Raw genomic sequence first — 21362 nt, 5'->3', positions numbered from 1 at the left:
ATGGTATATCAGGAGACCGGTACTGTTTGTAGATAAAAGATCTGCTTTGTTATTTTTAATGGAATATCTACAAATCTATAAATGTAGTTATTGATAATACTAGTTTCCCTAAATTTTAACTCCGAATGATCATGGCTACACTGCCCATTGTTAGAAATACTTTGCAATGGGGTATAATGAAAAAAAAAACCAGTTAATGTGACATTCACCAAACATTCACTGTAGGTAAAACTTCCTTGTGCATGTATTTTAAACATTGAGAGGGGAATTTATCAAAACTAGAGCAGACAAAATCTGGAGCAGCTGTGCATGGCAACCAATCAACTGCTTTCTTTAGTTTTCACATCTTCACTGAACAAACTGAAGAGAGAAGCTGATTGGTTGCCATGCATAACTGCTCCAGATTTTGTCTGCTCCAGTTTGATAAATTCCCCTCTCAATGTTTAAAATACATGCACAAGGAAGTTACACCTACAGTGAATGTTTTTCTCAGAGAATATAACATACAGGCATATAGGTTCTCCTAACTGGTACAGACAGACACATGCTCACTTAGGTTGAGTTTTATGGACCTGTGTCTTTATTCAACCTCTCGCCCAAAGGATAAAATTCAAAATATTAACAATCACTTACAAAGCCATCCACAACTCTGCCCCCGGCTATATCTCAAACCTGGTCTCAAAGTATCACCCTAACCGCTCATCCCAAGACCTCCTGCTTTCCACCTCTCTTGTCAAGTTCTCCCATGCTCGCCTCCAGGACTTCTGTAGAGTCTCTCCCATCCTCTGGAACTCTTTACCCCAACCTGTCCGTCTGTCTCCCATTTTTACTGCCTTTAGGCATTCCCTAAAGACTAATCTCTACAGGGAAGCCTATCCCACCCCAACCTAACCGCTCAACCATCACGTTCTCAAACAATTTATCCCCACACAGCTACCACCTCATTTGCAGCTTCCATTATAATAACACCGATCTTTGTACTGTTTCAGTATAAAAATTCCAGGTACCCCATTAACCACCGTTTACAATCCAAACTGTAAGTACTGATGCATGATTAATATTCATTAATGCCATTTTTTTTACTCATTCTTATTGGGGTTCATTTACTAAAGGAGTAGAGCATGTTCACATTTCAAAGAAAGTTTTACTTATCTTAGTGAAAGAGGTAAAAATTCACTTTGCAAAGAATACCCAATTATGTTTTTGCTTGCAAGCGATTGGTTAATTAAAGTCTGCACAACTTCACCTCATTCACTAAGCTTCATGAGTAGCTCTCCTACTCAGGCAATGGCATGTCTCTCGATTTCCTCACATCCTATACACTGTATAAGACATGATGACTCACAGGAATGTATACCACTGGAGCGGAGCAGGAGCGATGCGAAAGGGACTGGTCTAACAGCCAGTCGCGATCACGGTTTGGCTGAGTATAACTATTTTAGCTCCCTAGACAAAATAAGCACTTAACCCTTGCAGTGTGGGGGTAGCTCCAATGCAAGGGTTAAGGTTGTATTTGCCCAGAGTCTTCTTTAATTATAGCAGAAGAATTGGTGTCATCTGCCTGGCTGTGCTCTCTGGCAGGGCTATGCAACTTTCAGGACTGAATGGATAGAAGTAAAAATCCATTGGCAGGTAAAACATCTCCCTTATATGTATTTCATCTCTGTGTTGAGATGTTTGCCTGGAGTTCAGTTTTATGACTGTAGTAACAATCTGACTGCATTATACTGTATATCACCAGAACATAATACAACCTACCGTATATCCTTTTTGTGCTTTTGCCATTGTACTGTATATGTCTGAAATCTGTCTGCTGTGAGTTTGTATGGCCCAAGAAGTATATGGGATGATGATCAGTTTCAAAGATATGTACACCAGTTCTTTTCAACATTCATCATATTAATCACTATAATATAGTATACTATACAATACAAAATAAAATCATATCCAAAAATAACCAAGACTTGTCAAAGGATGGATGTGAATCCAAATGTAAACATTGTATAAAATTTTATGGGATTTGGCAAGCCTCGGATATTTTTGTATATCATTTTATTTGTTTAACTTTATGGTGAAAGTGTCTACACAGCTTTATGTGTGCTTTAATATGAATTCTCAAACATACACTTTATGTGTTGGTATAAGAGAGCCATTGAGCATTAATGTTAGAATCTTGGTCCTCTTTGAGAACATTTTGAGGTGTTTTCTCTTGATCTTTGTGTGGCTGTCTATAGTATACTCTGAGCACTAAGGGACTGTTTGTAGCATGATACAGTATGTCACCAAATAAATGTTACCATTGAGCATGGTAAATTGTTAATTTGAAATAAAATCCTTACCTGCCTCCGTTATCCTGATGTTTTTCAAATGTGTGAAAACTTTGGTTCTGACCAAAAAGATTGTGTGACTATCAAAGGAAAACTCTATTTGTTAAAAAAAACATTATATAACATATATATATATTGCTATACAAACCATTTTGTGATTAAATTTAGGGATGTTCAGATACCAGTGCCGATACCAGTGCCGATACTGGGCATTTTTACGAGAACTACCAGGGTTGCAGCGTTTGCAGCTGGGACCTCGCTCTGGTGCTCCACCACTGTCCTGAAATCATTAGTCTGTATTGTCACATCACACTAAACAAAAATGTATCAGTACTTGTACTTGAAAAAATGATATCGGTGCATCCCTAATTATATTATTAAAAATTACCCTACCATTTCAATCCACAGCCCTTTTTTACAACTGTCAAAGATTCACCTATTAAAACAGTAGCCTGGAGACATATTGTATACCGCTGGAATACAGAATACCCAATAAATGTAATATCCTGCTTGTGCCATTAGCCCACTGCTTTTCCCAGAAGTCTGCACTGAGAAAAAAGGTCAAATCACAAATCATTTGTTATTGAAGTTTAATTTTTGGTAAGATACTTCCTAAGGCTTCTTCAATAGAATTCTGAGAGTTGCTCAGGTGGTTATAATGAAGCACATTCTCCCATTTAAAAATGAGCGTGAGAAAAGACATGGGGAAACAAACAGCATTTGTTTTCAAAGCAGAGAAAGATATGAATCTGCACATAGTTTGTCAAAATGTTTGCAGTGAATATAGATCACATAGAGGGGATTGCTTTTTGTCACCTCAAAAGTAGTATTACACTTTAAGTCTTTACCTATGATAGTGTTCATTTGTTCATTGCTTTGCTTATCTCTGCATATTTGACTATTCCTCTGTTGCTGACCCTGAATACTTCTGACCTTGATCCTGATTCCTGTGTAGAGATGCCAGGTAACCCCAGAGATCGGTCCCTCTGTCGGGAATTATCATGCTGCTGCAGTTTTCTGGGTCCTTAGAGAACTCCACCACTAGACAGCCGATAGGAAGTGTTCACATCACCCAAGCAGCAGCTTAAGCATCCAGCAAAGGACATTCCTATCCTGCAGTAAGGAAATAAAAAAGACTAAGCACACCTACAGGTTTGGGTAAGCATTTTAAGCTTTAAGATTAGTCTCTTTTTTTTTTTTGCTGCAGCAACTAGCTGGAGGGGGTGGGGGTAATTTTTGTGAGGGTGATGCCTAGCTGGAGCAGAGTTTTTTAAAAAGCTTAAATAACTGTTCAATTGCTCTTTTACACTTTCTGTATTATAAAACAAAAAAGTACAAGTGCAATTTTAATTCTCCCATATCTGGTAAAAGAAAATGCAAAGAAATACAGGGAAAAAGTCAAAAGCCCTGGGGACCCTTACAAATTTCCTCAAAAGAGTGCAGTTAATGCGTGTGCGAGTGTGTGTATGTGTGTGTGTGGGGGTTGATTGCAAGTGTGACATAAACAACCAGTGGAGATCTGGAGAAAGCCATGCTGGTCAATTGTCAGCCTGGCAAAAGGGAATTCATAAGTGACAAAATGAACCAATGGGCATTGAAAGTAGGCTCAAAACACCTCTACGTTAGTATCTTCTGCAATCATTGACTACCACCAAGAAAGGAGCTGACATGGCAGAGGTTACCCAAAAGGTAAAGCTGGGATAAGACAACAGCTAATATTGAGGCGATAAATCTTCTAGGGCCTTGGTGCCCAACCTGAAGCAGAGGGGCAGCCTGCAACCCTTTGGCATTTATTGTCCAGCCCTGCAGACAGTATTCTGTGTTTTCCTTACTCAAGCTAGTGAAGGAAAAATATTAATTAGACCACTTTGACCAGTAGGTTAATAGTTTGGTTTATATATTTCACACTCTCTCACTTTTTATGCACAGTTGATAGCTTTTTATCATCTAATCCTTTATAATGGATCTTACTGGCAGACATATTAAATGTGGCACCATAACATTTTAAAGGGCCGGTAGGGAGAACAAATGTGGAAGCACTTATGTCTTCAGGGGCTATAATAGCATTTATCTCTAGCAGTCTCGTAATGTGTCTTTAGTCTATGACTGTCTCTAGACGTATGTCCTCAGTCTCCAACAACTATTAAGGCATGTCTTCAGTCTCTGACCATCTATTATAGCATACCCACAATCTTTGAACATCTCCTGATTCTTGTCTGGCATTCCTGACAACTTTCTGTAGCTTTATTTTCACTTAATTTTATGTGTCACCCTTTGGTGATAGCAAGGGCCACACTTAAGGTCCCTTATGTATGTTGACCACCAACGATCTAGGATATCAATACAAACAAGAGGAAAAACGGAATCCATTATATTATACTCGCCTCTCTACATTTACAGTGGAAGTGATGCCAAGGTGAACAGTGATCCCAAGCAGCACACTGCTATTTGCTGTTCCTGTCTTGTGACCATGCAATGAAACAAGTAAATGTTTATCATGCAAAAGTATTAAATCTCCTATTACTCCCTAAGTAAAAGCAACAGGCCACTGTGTGCTGTAAAGTTCCCTTCCTTCTATGTCATTAATGTCATCTTGTGATTTTTCTTTCAAAACAGTGTTATCGGCAGTTTGCTATACACCACTGCCGTTACTAAGTGATATAGATGCTTTAAATTGGTTCTAGGATAGAAGTATAAAGCTGACCATTATCATTTTATCACATTATACGTTTTATATAGTCTAAATCTTCCCATCACTTAACATTCACATCTTCATGAATTAATTCATTCCACATAGGATTTTCACAGTGAATGAAAACCATCTAGGGGAAAGGGGGTTCAAGTACCACTGTGAGCCAAAAAGGCATTCACTCACCGAGCATTGACTTCAAAGTGGCCTCACCATAAAAGTCAGTTAAACAAGTTTCTTCCCATGCAGAGGGTAAAACCAACACAACTCCCCAGGATAATCAGGTGTCCCTCTAGCCCTGCTCCCTGTCTGGTAGTGCCAGACAGTTTTCACAGTGAATGAAAACCATCTAGGGGAAAGGGGGTTCAGGTACCACCGTGAGCCAAAAAGGCATTCACTCACTAAGCATTGACTTCAAGGTGGCCTCACCATAAAAGTCAGTTAAACAAGTTTCTTCCTATGCAGAGGGTAAAACCAACACAACTCCCCAGGATAATCAGGTGTCCCTCTAGCCCTGCTCTCTGTCTGGTAGTGCCTCAGACAGGCTTCACAGATTAATACTTTTATGCAGTCTGTTACCACTCACAAGCAGGAGTTCACTTTTCTTGCTCTCTCCCCGTGCCATGAACTCCCCCCTCTTCATCCAAACTAATTGTTGCTTCTCCAGGATTAAAACCTGGGGTGAACCAATGCAGTGTGTTGGTAAGATTATCCACTTACTATTTCCCTGGCCAGATTCCAGGTATCCAGACGCATGTCAAAGGCTAGCTGCATCTGGAGCGATATATCACATACACTGCCTCAGCCTGAGCAATAAGTACATGTCATCCTAGACCATACTCTGTGTTTTCTGGGGCGGTTTGACACCCATCTTAGAACATGCATACCTCTCCACACTAAACTTATATAACCCACATTTATGGGAGAAATATCAGTTCTGAAAATGTTCTTTGCAATGTTTCTCAGAGAAATCAAAAACAGCATAACAGCAGTATGACCGCAGAATGCAACTAAATACAACAAAACATGATAGTACTAAGCATTAAATCAGAAAAAATTAGAAGTCATATAAAGCTAAAGAGGACCACATAAACATGTATTATAAAACCGCACTGTAGTAGTTTTAAATCATTTATGAGATTCACAAAGTAGCAATCAGAAGTCTTCCAAGAACATAATGAAAAAAACATATATTCACTCATAATGACTAATGCAAATGGTTAGCATGAAGCTCTAACCGAAATCAGAATCATTTCACACTGAATCCCTTCTCTATTTTGCACATAATTTAAGGTTTCTGTAGACACTAGATGACTCTAGATGTCTCTTGATCCATCTGTATTTGGCTGTGTTGGGCAATGAAGTAATGTCTGTGAGCTACCTGCAGACGCCACTGGTTAAGTCCCTTGGGGAATAGTAACCGGACAAGTTTAAAAACGTATCTCTATTAGGGATGGGCATGTCTACAATTCCCAAAACCCGAATTTAGCAGTGAACCCCCTGTTTTTATATGCATTTTATTTACAGATTTACAATTTTTGCTACATTTACTACAATATTTACAATTTTAAATATGTTTTGTTTTACATTTTTATTTTTTTTAATGTCTGAGTTTGATTAACTTGGACAGGGGCAGCAATGCAAACTCGGTAGGTATCTTGGCAGTTAGAACAGAGGAACAAATTGGATCATGGCAGAGTCATTTCTTTCCCCCTTGGTCCTTTTTGGCCTTTTCCTATGAGTCTTTCTCCAAGGACGAAAGTGAAAGGGCAGGCAGCAGCAAAAATTAAGCATACTATCCTACAGCCATAGACAGCCTGCCCTTCTCCAAAGTGAGGCTTTGAAACTCAAAGCAGCACTAAACCCACCCACCCTACCATCTCCAGTAACAACAATCCCATGCTACATTTTTGTTGGAGGGGGTGAAAAAAAAATGTCCCCAACCCCCTCCCCCACACACACATGCCTGGTGCCTGTATGCCAGCTTGGCACTCCCACTGCTTCTATACCAGCTCCCAAAAACAGGTCCTGCACTCTAGTTGATGGTCTGGGCAGTCCCACATTAACATTTTCCTACACACCATTACTACTTTGAATGGGGTTTTTTGTTAAATATTTACTTTTTTGTCATCATACAGCCGTAACTTCCCCGGTCAAGCAAACACAGGCAGAGATGGCAAGGCTCTAACTAAAATGCTTAAAAACATTTGTTCCATTGGACTACTGGGTGTCAAGAATGTACCACTATCTGGAGGTGGCCCAATATGCTTCAGTACTAACCTGCCCTGCTTCATGTGTCGTTAGAGCGGCCCTTTGGCACAGCAGGGGGTATTTGTGAGTGTAAAAATGACTTTTAATAAAAATTTTACAGATTGATCACAGAGTACTACCAGACATCCACTGCAGATATTACTGAACAGATCCATACATTTATTTTATATACATTGAACTAGAAAAAGACCCAACCCTTTTTTTCTGTTATTCTCGCTGTTGCTATCACTGCTACTTCTTCCAACATTTCCTCCTCCTGACGCCTCTGCTTCTTCTACTGCTCCCCTCCTTTGCCAAAAAAATCAAGTGACCCCTCAAATCCAAAAAGAGTTGAAGCTCTGTTTTTAAAAAAAATAGAATTATCTGTGTCTTCTGTCTCTACATTTAGGCCTGTGCTAATTGTCTTGAAAATGTGGTGCCAGTGGCTAAAATGCCGGAGATCTGAGCCTCAGCATCTACGAAGAGGTCTGGCACTCATCAGCACACCCTGCAAGGAGTGATGACTCTGCAGAAAGGGTACCAGGTTGCGGCCCTCAAGTACATTCAGACTGGCATCTTTTCTTGCCACCTATCTGACTTGTGTTATAAAATCTGACTTGTGTTTACACATTTTGGTCTTTTCGAGCAGCTTATGTACTGTCCTGCCTCTGCTTAGTTTTTAAATGTATTATCATTTATATAACCTTGTATATTCAAAAAGAGAACAAGAGGAAAAAGAAAATAAAGGAAAAAAAGCCACAAAAAAAATTACATATCTTACAAAAATGTATCCATTTTATTATCAGTACCACTATAGTTTTAAAAAACATATATGTTTAATAGTTTAAAAAACATATATACAGTACATAGTTAAAACCCCGTCCACATCTCCTAAAGTGCCATTTGTTTATGTAACATGATTATGTCCGTTTACAGAGAAAAAGGATTTCATCTGCAAAATCGATAAACGCCAATCCACTGATGTCATTTCTATAATAACATTAAACTCCATTTAGCAATAATATACATAATATATACTCATATGGCAATTTAAGTATAAATCCAAATTCAAATAAAGAATCCGGAGAAGCAATGGTCATTTATAAGAGACTGTTCACTTCTGGGAACCTATTGGCAGATCTATGTTTGGACTTTCCCCAGTGTGGTTGGATATTTCTATTCCGGAGTTACTGGTGCATATTGCACTTTTGCATAAACATTACCCATGGGAGCATATCTGTAATGGATTGTGAACTATTGAACATTGAAGCACATCTATTTGTGCAGTGGAGTCATACTTGAGTCTCATTGCGAAACCACAAATCTGGTTTGGTTATTATGAACCACTGGGAATTGCTGTTCCGCATCCTCTATGACTAAGCCTGTTTGTGGTGAAACATGTTAGAGTGGAGCTGATCTTGTTAGGGACTGAGTGGTATCTTGCTGGAGTCAGTAAAGTTTTTTTTATTGGAGTTATGGCATCAAAGTGCAGCTCTTGGCGATGTACAGACTAAATGTTTTGCTGCATGTTATTATGAGTTACCTTTTGAATCTTAATTTGCTACCAGGGAACCAAAATGGACCAAACAATGTTCCAGCGCCATTTCTTCTTTCTAGTGCACCACTGTGCATTGCTGGATGTTGCAACACAGGTGCATTGTGGAGGTGTGTTTGCATGCCATTCAAAATAAAGACATATTGGGTGCGTTGCCATGTACTTTACTGCAACACATTAAGGAGTCTATTCACTAAGCTGCCGAGGGCAGCCGAGTGAACAACCGACCCCAAGTGAAGTGAGCCAAACACTCTTCGGCTATTCACTTCAGGCTGGTACGGCTTGCTTCACATGGCTTTTTGTCGGCCGAACATGCTCAGCATGTTCGGCCGACCTGAAGTGCAGAAGGAGTTCGACTCAGCCGATCCAACATCTGGATCGGCTATGCCGAACCTCCGGCAGGCTACTCGCTGCTGTTCGGTCTATTCTTATAGATGCCGAACAGTAGTGAGTGAATAGCCGAATGCCGTTGAGGTAAAAAAAACAAAAAAACGGTTTATTGCAAATATAAAAGTATAAGATTATATTATGTCCTGTTTAGAATGACATTAAAATTATATTTGTGGTACAAAAAATTTGTTCTGAATTATGTGCAAATTAAAAAAAAAAATTCTTGTTATGCAAAACAGACACAAATCAAATAAAAATGAAAATATATTAATGTCAAATAAAGGAAATAAAAAAATCAGCAGAAAATTAGAACTGATGAGGTTTACAAGTGACATTAAAGTAATTTTTTTCCCCTCCCCCCAATGTTAGTGTAAGCACTTACCTTAAATGATGTCTCTTAATCCGATCTTCTTCTTTCCTGATGTTTTCATCCGTCCCTCCAGCAGTGCGGCCCCTCTCCGATCCAGCGCTGACTCCTCTCTGCTTGCAGGCACTTCCGATCCAGCGCTGACTCCTCTGTCCTTGCTGGCACTTCCTGTCCCATGGTGTCTGCATGCGGGTGCACGCGTCCATAGACTTACCTTGCGTCTCTCCTCAACTCCCGGCCAAAATCCGAACTGCACATGCGCCCGCCCCAAGATGCTTTGCGGCCACCCGAGCAGTTTCGGATTTTCTAACAGGAGCACGCGGCGAAGACGGGGTAAGTTTAAACCGCTGTTAAAGCTTGCTAGCAGTCTTAAGCGCCTCGAGTAGCCGTGCAGGAGGATGAGAGCGGGCCCATGCGCAGTAGAGATTCTCGGTAGGGAGAAGAGGAGAGACACAGTGGAGGTGAATGCACGCAGCCAGGAGCGTGCGCGTCACACAGACACCACGAGACCTAAGGAGTCTGCGCTGGATCAGAGACTGGCACCAGCGCTGGAGTGTTTGCTGAATACAAGTGGAAGGAAGAAGATGATCGAATCAAGAGGCATCATTTAAGGTAAGTCCTTAATGCAGCATGGGGGGGGGGGGGCATTTGTGACTTTAATGTCACCTTAACTGAAGGTTAATAAGGAGATAAGTAGAAATGGATTCATTTAAAGGAAACGAGTTAAGTTGTATGGTTTGTTTTAGTGATGTCATTATAGTTACTACTTCATTCATATATAGATCACCTGTAGTTGAGATATGAATAAAATAGTAAATACAATGAAACAATGCGTTGACGCACAAATACATGTGAATTCAACTCACAGTAGCTGTTCGTTATTCTGACCTATCCAGGAAATAGGACTAAAAAAAATGCTTGAAAATACATGACATAACACATAAAACATGCAACACAACATGCATGGAAAAAAACACTTTTTTAGAAAGAGAGAATCCTCTATCAGGTTTTTGTTGTTGTTATTTTCTCGGACGAGAGAGGAAATTTAACATCTTCTGTATGGGGACATAGCAGTAAAAATCACGAGTTCTCACTCTTCTATACTCCATTCAAGGCAAAAAAAAATGTTAGACTTCTATTTTACAACCATCAAGTTTCCTCTTCAAAGCCGTCTAAAGCAGAAGCTGTAAGAAAAAAATCTATTATAGGTTTAACATTTTCTTTTGATACGTATGACTGCAGCAGTGTCCTTATGCATAGAATGTTTTTATACATATTGCTTTAGTAGATACATTTTGTATTCGCTCTATTATTTCTGATACTTGTTACAGATTATTTTTACATTGTGATAGTTTGGGGAATATAGCAAAATGGTGAGCGCTAAGTGACCACTCCTGAAGCCGACTTTAACATAAAAGGACAGTCTTTATTCAGCATAAAGTAAGCATAACAGTTCATTCAGGAGTCTCATCAAGACATTGTGGTTGGTCTCACCGACATCTGTCTGTCCCAAACACTCCCCGTGTGATAGTCACAGGACTTTACCGTATTTCTCTGTGAATACAGTCCTCAGCACTGCTCAGCAGCTTTCCTCAGCTCCAAGCGGTTCAGTATCCACCCCTCGTAGGTCACTGTCCCTCTCTGTCTCCCCGACAGGTATCTCAGGGTCACGGACCCTCTGGACCTCTCTAGCCTTCCTGGCTGTGTCCCTTGTGCTCACGCACGCAGCAGAGTCTGCCTGTCGTTGTGTGCCTCTTGCACACCCACAACTCTCCTCTAAAGCACTGGGCTTGCTTCCTAATAAGGCTGCTCTCAGCCACCTGATCAGCTCAACCTGGCCACTGGCAACACCTGGCCCCAGGACTGGAGATCCCATCCCACTATAGCCTGGAAAACCTGGAAGGGATTGAACAGCCAGTTCCTCCTCTCCAAAGGTATTCACATTGTGGAACCTCTCAGCCCCTCTGGCTGAGAGTCCTTGGCGCCAAAGTTGCCATACTACACCGTGGCATAGCCACGCACTGCCACAACATATACATATTTTTATTTTTTTCTCAGATATTATTTATTTGTTTTTTTCTTTTCCTTTCCATACATTGTGAACATTTACAATAAAACCACAGCCCAAAATAACTAACTGAACAAAAACAAGAAAAGAACAAAAAACATATACATATACAGTATTTACATATTATTTTATATTATCAGAACTGATTGTTGCACTGTATTATCAGTATTGTAAAAAAAAAAAAAATCTTCAAAGAAGAGTATTTTCACATGTATAATCTAATTATTACATATACAGTTGTATGTTTTGTATTTAGACCATCATGTTTATGCTCATTTGTGTGAACTTTTCATTTGATGTAATTGTATTTGCTGTACCAATGACCTGTGCTTTTCTTAATATTACATTTTTAAGGATCTTTTACTATAGATAATGGTAAATTGACTGGATTGTCCTGTGTGTGTCTACTATACTGATTACATTCAATTATGCTTTATTATCATTATTATTATTATTATTATTAGACAGTATTTATATATCGCCAACAGTGCTTTACAATATAAGGAAGATATTACAGTTTGGATCCATAAGAGCACTGGATTAGTAAACCACCTCATAGGCTGGACCTAGATTGTTGCTGGTACTCAAAGTTGGGACTTTAAACTTACAAATGATAGAAGTTCCATTACTATTAAAGGTAATATAGCAATCAGTTCTGCAATAAATGGAGATATAATAAAGTAAGTGTAATTCTATAAAAGAGAACATTCACATGTGATGTAAATTTGTAACCCATAATGTGAGGTTAGTTTCAGTATGAAATCCAAAATGGTTAGCTGAGGACAATGTACATGCATACTGTAACTACTGTATATATAATATGTTTCTTGATTCATACAAAAGAAATCAGACGAGAAATGACTAATGCCTCTTCGGCTTGTTATGCTTATATCTCCGAAAGTCTCATCAATGACAAGAAGCATGAATAGATCTGGCAATGTCTATAGTTTATATATTTGAAATAGTTGCAGATTAGCAGTTATATTACTTATAATTGCCACAGCTGGTTCGTTTTAGCTCCTCAAATCACTGCTTAATATAAATACATTTCATAATGGATAGATAGTTTATCACCGGCATGGGGTCACATGTATGATAATTGGTTTGCTTGGTAAAGTCTGATTATTTTTGTGCCTGGCAGACAAATACTAATCTTTCTGGCAAACGACTTTAGTAAACAAGACTTATACATTTAAATTATGTTTTATGACTGTGGGCTGCAAAATGATTTTACAAGTATCAACTAATGGACTTGTTTCATGGGTGGATATTGTATTTCCACAACTACATTTCGCTATTGCAAGCGAAAATCTATCTGCACTAGGCAAGGCTTTCTGAACTCTGGCAAACCTCTTAGTGAGGTCCTGGCCAGCACAAACATTCTATTTCACAGCTGTACAAGGAAAAGTGAGACAGGGATTATAATGAAATAATTAATTGGTTGTCCTTGATGCAGCCAGATTTATTCAAAAAATGCCAATAATGTTTTAAGAATAATTTTTTTAAATATTAAGAAAAATACATTCAGGTAGGAGTACCTGGATGTAGACGACTTCCTTGGAAGGTCTTTTTTTATCAAAATGTTTTAGTTGTGGTTGAGCATCCATTAAGCACTGAATAGTGATGGCACTTTCCTAAGAGTCTAAATCCTTATTGAAGTGGAAAAACTCTAGCTTCCCTACGCTGCCAGCAAACACAGCTAGATTAACTCCCGAGACCAATGTTTAAAACAAATAATTCCCTGTTCTTAAGGAGTCATTAAACCTACTTTGATCTGTTGGCTCAATATTCATATCCTCAGTTTTTTTTAGTAGATGCAATGGCCATGCTACAATTTGTTACCTGTCAATTTCCTATTTATTAAAGGAATGGCAGAAATCCTGCTGGATACTCAAGATTCCTAAATTAATAACAGGTTTATTATTATTAAACCCATATAGTTCAATATACAGCAAGGATATTGAATGTATATTTTTTCCTTACTTGCTAGTATGGACATGGTCAATTTGGAAATGTAACTGTAGTAAAATGATAACCCTACAACACTTAATAATAAGGTAATAACAACACATGCACAACACATACTCTTAGACAAATCGCGTGATCCTATGCAGACTTCAGGTTATTTTCACCATTAAAAAACATTGCTTCTTTACAGCTGTCATCTCTGGAAATCTCTCCTCCAGTGACAGTGGCAACTGTAAAGTTTAGAACTTTTCCTCATTTTCTGTTTCAATGTATTGACTATAACAGCAAACAAAAAAACTAGCAGAGTTTCTAACCTTTCCCAGTTATATACAAAACCTAAAAAAACATACCGTATAAATATGCACACTTTGAAGCTGACCTGGCAGCTGTCGTACACTAAATCTCCTACTTAAAATGTATATAAACTCAAAATATTTTTTTGTAATGTTTAGCATCATGCCTCACTGTATCCAATTTTTCTAAGCAAATTAATTTATGTGAATGCTTGAATGGAGATCCTGCCAATAACAGCACTTTCTGTTGCAGGCTGGTAATGCAAAGACACTGCCTCATAGTTAGCAGCAGCATTATCAGCCTGCCGTGTGTGCTAATTTAGTTGGCCTATGACCTGCCTATCAGATCGGCAGCTCATGTGGCATATGTAGTTTTTTTTCCACAATTGTATACCGTATATGTTCTTGCTCAGAGAAAAAAAAAGAAACTTCAAGTTCCCTGCTTCAAGACCAACTTGAAAGTAAAAGGCAACATATTTTTTCCGCAAACACTAGCTCCTTTGCAAAAGGTATAAAAAGGCATGTCACTTGTGTAGAAGGTATATGTTGTGATTGTACACACATTGAAATACATTATTCAATAATACAATTATAAGTTCTACCTGGCACGTATTTGGAATATTTCCTACAGAGTTATAAAACATCCCATAGAGAATACCGTATGTATAATTAAGTCATATATCTCTTTGAAGCCATAGAGAATATGCTATTTATTGTCTTATGCTTCACCGGTGTGAACTGAGTCTTGGTCTAGGTCAGTAACCTGATTTTCTAAAGTGTGTGGTAAAATAAGCTTTGGGGTGATTTATTTAAAGTGGAACTAATTTTACATGGGCAGTAGGTTGAGTTTTTCCATAGAAGAGATTGCATGAGTCTCTTTTGCCAAAACATTTCTTTACTTGTGTTCTACCAATTTTTTTTATTGCATGCTCCCCGCTGAGCATGAGCATTGCAGTGAACAAATTTAAAGGTGAGTTTGCCATCATTTGCAAGCATGTTGTCCAACTTGCACATTAACGCAAATTTTCCTGCACTCTAAAGACATGATAGTGGTTTTGCTCAGAATTTCTTTATTATTGTCACGCCTAAAAGTTTTTTAAAAATTCTCCATCTTTCTTTTCAACAAAGAAAATAAATCCTGCCTCACTGGTAAGCAAGAAGGGAAAATAAAACCTCTCTTTAAATTGTCTTGTTCTGAATTGAGAAAGCTGGTCGGATGACTAGCAACACGTCTTAAAGAAAAAATACAGCAAGTCCGGTTGCCTTGATTTACCGTATTTTGCGGTCCATAAGACGCACCGGACCATAGGACGCAGGGAGGTCCGGCGTGCCTTATTGAGCACTCGAGACTGTAGCTTCTGTCACAGCTTCTATGACAGGAGCTGTGACAGAAGCTGCAGTTAGTGACCGCTGAGACAGGTGGCGCTGTGATTACAGCGCCACGGTCTCAGCGATGACACAGAGCAGGCGAAGAACGTCTATTCTTCGTCTGCTCTATGGTTATCTCGATCGTCGCCGCTGCTCGGTTTTAATACGAGTGATCTCATTAGATCACTCATATTAAACGAGCAGTGGCTCCTACTACTCGCCCGGCGCCCGAAACTGCATGTCTCGGTCGTCGGGATTCGCTCCATAAGACGCAGGCACTTTTTCCCCCTCCTTTTGGGGGGGAAAAAGTGCGTCTTATGGAGCGAAAAATACGGTATTTTTTACAGATATACCATGACCTAGATTAATGAGAACCGTCACAGACTTTTGCTGTATAAACCTCCCTCCAGCTACTTGGAGATAGATAGGATTCATCAAGTAGCTCACCTCCAGTGGAGCACTCCAGAGACCTATTATGCCACATTACTGTACACATTTAAGCTATTATGGAAACTATAATGTGCCAGGCCTAGTAAAGGGCCATTTCCAATTTGAGGGAGTGACTATTCATTTGCTTATAGACTTACTCTGATCTACCTTACAGAAACATAGGCTCCTGCAACCACCATTTGATCTGGTGCTTTCACCTAGACTGACATATAAATAGAGACATCCATTTTGCCTACATGTACAAAAAGAGAAAACAATGTTCCCCTACACAACCCACCCCAACAATTTCTTCTTATTCCTGAATGTAGAGGCTATTACGGTACTGAACTGGCTTGATTTACAGATCACCATTTCTGACTTTCCACATCAGTCCCCTAGACCCCAGAGAGGCTGCAGATACTACGTTAGATGCCCTAATTCAGAGGGAGCCTAAGTGACACTAGAGCATCCTGAGCCTTAAACAAGCACACAAACATTCCTTGCACCTCAACCTCATTAACACAATGATTTCAGGGACTTAACATCTCCAGGACTGACCTTTTACCCTACTGGGCTGGTGACCCACCTTAACAAACCAATGTATCTCTTCTTAACACATTGGTCAATGCAAAATAATCTACCACAATCCTGTGATAATTAATGGTCCTCCCTACTGGTTCCTACCTTGGTCACCAGTCAAGCTTTAGTTATAGTGTTTTGATTCTCTAGACATTCTGCCTTGTCTTTGCTACCTCTGGTTTTGCAAGGTGCTTGCTAGGTGGGATAAGTTGCCCAGCTCAAGGGATCATGACAGGAAAGCCTAGAGGATTCTTTACACATCATGAACTATGGATGCACCGATACCACTTTTTTAAGACCGAGTACGAGTACCGATACTTTTTTCCAAGTACTCACCGATACTAATTACCGATACTTCTTCTTAAAGGGACAGGTCACATTTTTTCTAAAGCAATACAAAATCATGATTTTAGGTCAGTTTCTTAATATTATGAAGAACATGAACATTAAATAAACATGAAATGTGGAAGAGGAAGATGTGGAGATGACACTGGGTGTGAAGGTCCTCAGTCAGAAGCTGGTATGGGAAGAAGAAGCTGTTCACACCTAAATGTTTTTTCAGACTGATCCCCCAGGTGATAGACACACACATACACACACATCAGGCGTGCCATGGCTGTCCCATATCTTAGCTTGCCAGCCCAGTCCTGTCCATGCCTATGATGATAATGAGGGCTACTCTGGGTGCCCAGTCCTGCTCCTCTCTGCAGCCTCCTCTATAGGAATCCTATACATGTTGTGGCATTGCGTGGCAATACCACGGTGTTAGGTGGCCTAAAAGTCACCCACGATTCTCAACCAGAGGGGCTGAGTGGCTCCAGGAAGCAATTGCTTGCACCAGGAAAGAGCTGGCTTCTCAGTCCTTTCCAGGTCTCAACCAGAGGGGCTGAGTGGCTCCAGGAAGCAATTGCTTGCACCAGGAAAGAGCTGGCTTCTCAGTCCTTTCCAGGTTTTCTGGATCATAGTTGGGATCCTGGAGCCAGGAGATTTCTTAGAGCTCTGGGTGGGATATAATCTCCATTCCCGGGTCCATGCTTTAGTGGCAGCCAGCACCTGATTGTGCACCTGTGTGCATCCCTCATGAGGAGGGTGCTGGAGTGTGTTCAGGGCTCCAGCTGGGCAGAGGAACAGAGGTGCTCAGGAGTCAGGAGGACTCTACCCAGACGTCAGAGGGGAGCCAGGTGGCTGTGTGTGCTGGAGGCACCTCGAAGACAGCCGAGGAGACAGAGAGCCAGTGACACATGAGGGATGTGTTTAAGAGTGCCACGAGAGGTGGACTGTGGCTCTGTTCAGAAATACCCTAATGTCCAGGGACTGGGACACAAGGAGTATGTGCAACAACCTGGAGTGGTGAGATTGTCATATCTTCCGTTTTGCTGAAATACAAGCGGACCCTGTATTATCGTTGAAGCTTTGTTTTCTGTTGCTGAATTAAACAAAAGACTGTCCTGTTTATGTTTAAAACGGCTTTAAGACTGTTCCTTAAGCGCTCACCATTTGTGCTAACCCCCCCAACGTCACAATGTCTATGAGCCATGCAATGCTGCTCGGGGCTGCCTGTAGCTGCCAGTCTGCAGTTGAAGTCCCAGCACACCCATTGAGGCTCCTGCACCCCTTTCCCATGGCTGCAGCCTGACCTCCTGCTGGGGCCCCAATGCATGCTGTGGCTTGTAGTTCCCCGGCTGAACAGGTTGCATTGTCCCCGCTGGCTCCTTTGTTATGGAAGTTTTCCCGGACACGCCTGGCAGACACTCTCACCTTCATGTCGTTCATGATGGTCTGGACAAGTCCTCCCAGCACGCTGCAATCCTTCCCCTTGTACGCTTCCACGGCTCCTGTCCTGGGGTTGCCTCCCATCTGCCTGTCGCCGTGACTCGGGTCGGAAAACCGGGTCGGGGAGTCGTGGAGAGTGGTCGCGACGTCAGCAATTTTTTACCCCCCCGCTGCCGCTCCGATGCCTGGCCTCGTTGGCCTTGTGAGGAATCCGGCCATGGTCACAGCCTAGTCAGCTGCTCCATTCTGACCTTTTCTCCCGCTGATTGGCCGATTGGATGATGACAGGCTTCCTCACCAGTCACTGCTGACTGGTGAGGAAGCCTGTCAATCATCCAATCAGCCAATCAGCGGGAGAAGAGATCAGAATGGAGCAGACGACTGAGGACTTGGAGGAGGAGTTCGCAGCCATCTTGTTTCATTGAAGATGCAATGGAGGTCCTGTGTGTTTTGCGGTTTCGGGTCCCTGAAGATGGCGGGCGCGGCACAGGTACTCATTTTTTGTATCAGAGTATTTGCACGAGTACGAGTACTCATGCAAATACTCGGTATCGCCGCCGATACCTATGCTTGTATCAGTATCGGTGCATCCCTATCGTGAACCATCTTTCAGCAACACAATGGACACAAGCGGTCCTCCCCTTCTTGGACCACATACTTAAACCAGCACACAAACATTCCTTGCACCTCATTAACACAATGATCTCAGGGACTTAACCTCTCCAGGACTGACCTTTTTCCCTACTGGGCTGGTGACCCAGCTTAACAAACCATTGTATCTCTTCTTAACACATTGGACAATGCAAAATAATCTACCACAATCCTGTGATAATTAAAGGTCCTCCCTACTGGTTCCTACCTTGGCCACCAGTCAAGCTTTAGTTATAGTGTTTTGATTCTCTAGACATTCTGCCTTGTCTTTGCTACCTCTGGTTTTGCAAGGTGCTTCCTAGGTGGGCTAAGTGACCCAGCTCAAGGGATCATGACAGGAAAGCCTAGGGGATCCTTTACACATCGTGAACCATCGTTCAGCAACACAATGGACACAAGCGGTCCTCCCCTTCTTGGGGATACATATCAGGTCATTGGCAGCCACAAACGGATCTATGATTACCTGGTCATTCTGCCTATGCATTTGATATTATCAATTTTGCAATTGTCTTGTGACCTCAGACCTGAAATTATGCAGCCTTCCATTTTGAAGCTACTACTTGGCTGGGCTGTAGGAGCATTGTTTAACCGTGGCAAGCCACATCGCTCAGCCCTCTTTATCTATCACCAATAATTCACCAATAATTCAACTTGCGAACTATATTCACTCCCTGTGACAATACAGGCCTACTGATCAGCAGGGTCACCTAGTCCTCCCAAAAGCCTTTTCTCATTTGTTTTCGCCTTCTGCATTCCAACGTGCATAGACCTGATACTATAGTTCAGAAGGGCCAACTGAGGGTCCTTATCTAATTTTGTTCCTAAAAACTCCCCCTTTCCGTTATCCATATTTCACATGCTATGATACTTTATCGGCCTTGCTTTTTACATGGCGAACTAGTACATTTAGAGAATCAGCAATGTCTTCTGATTATTTTGGTTATATATTTATATCTGTGTCTAGGCTGAATATATCTATGTGTATTTTATTATATGCTGTTCTCTTGTGCACCATGAGTAGAGCTGCAGCTAACGATTATTTTCAAAATCGATTAGTTAGCCGATTATTAGGTTCGATTAATCGGTTAATCGGATAAACAATATCATGAGACACTTGAAATTACTACTTTACCCCCTCTTCACCCTTGCCCCTTCTTCCCTTCCCAGTTTTCCTTACTTCCTTTTTTCTCACCTAATCCTCCTGTTCACAGCACTTGCCTTTTCTCCTATTCCTTGTCTGGTCTGCCTCAACATGTTTCACATTAAAATTGTCTCCCTCAATGTCAAAGGTTTCAACATCAAGTAGTCGTTGCTTATACAGTATTTTCAGAAGAGGAAGTCTTATATTGTCTTTCTCAAGTAGACCCTTCTCCAGGAGAAGGTTCCTAAACTATACAACAAATATTTACTAATGGCATACCGTGGGGCCTCCACTGGTACCACTTCCAAGGGCATAAGTAGTGTAATATCCAAATGTATTATTTAGAATATAATGGATGTTTGGAATAGAGAGGAAATGTTTATCCTGACTACATGTTATAGCCCCCCCTCCCAACACCAACCAGATCTCTTTCCTAGAGAAAGCCCGAAAATTAAAATTGCAGGACTTCACAGAAGGAGTTTTGGTCTTGGGCGAGCGACTTTAACTATGCTTGGAATCTTAATTAGACATTTCCCATCAGATGTTCGACTTATCATACCTGGTTCTAAGAATATTGAAATATTTTTTACACTCTTTTCACCTATGCAATATTTGGTAAATTCAACAAGCATCTATGAGGGACTTTACCTTCTACTCCACAGTACGTAAGGTATACACATGCATTGATAATTTCTTCATGGAACATTAGGTCTTAAAATTGAGAACATGCCCCCATGCCCCAATCACACTCCAACTGCGCACCAATAACATCTCTTACAAAAACAAACATTGGTATCTTAATTAAAGTTTACTGCAAGACCCCATGGTTTTCTAAGACCTTACTGTCTAACTGTGTCCAACGGTGTTTGTATTTTGAAACTAACTCTGTGCCCAATGCAAACCCTAGCCTTGTCTGGGCCGAACATAAACTTTTCAGTAGAGGGATCCTAATCAAGCATGGAACTAGACTTAAAAAGGAAAGAACCCTCAGACAAGAGCAGCTATTGAAAATGATTCCTGATCTAGAGCTAGTACATAAGTGATCTCAAGCTAAAGAGAGGAAATCTAAATTAATACAAGCGAAGAACCCACTTAGGGAACCTGTAATGGGCAAAACAAAAGTCTCTCTTACTAGCTGCTGCCACTTGTTTTATGAATCAGGAAATATGCCTGGTGAATGCCTTACGTAAACAGCGTGGTCTACTTATATTCCACAAAAATACCTCTCTTATGGCAACCCAACTCAACGCTACACAAAAATAAAAACAAAAAAAATGCATGGGATCCCCCCCAAAATCTGAGCATGAAGCCTGGCATGCCAGTAAATGGCAAAGATGAGCATGCACCCCCCTTCCTGGACCATACCAGACAACATGCCCTAAGCATGGGGGGGTGACTTGTCCCATGTTGATGAGGGAAAGGACCTCTTTCGCACAACCCTGGCTCAGTGATTGTGGAGAGTCTTTCGGTGGGGGGCTGATAAATGGAATCTGAAAGCTCCCTTTAAAAATAAG

Source organism: Nanorana parkeri, unplaced genomic scaffold, assembly GCF_000935625.1.
Source record: "Nanorana parkeri isolate BGI_ZX_2015 unplaced genomic scaffold, ASM93562v1 scaffold955, whole genome shotgun sequence".
In the NCBI taxonomy this organism is placed as follows: domain Eukaryota; kingdom Metazoa; phylum Chordata; class Amphibia; order Anura; family Dicroglossidae; genus Nanorana; species Nanorana parkeri.
This window is presented reverse-complemented; position numbering follows the sequence as displayed.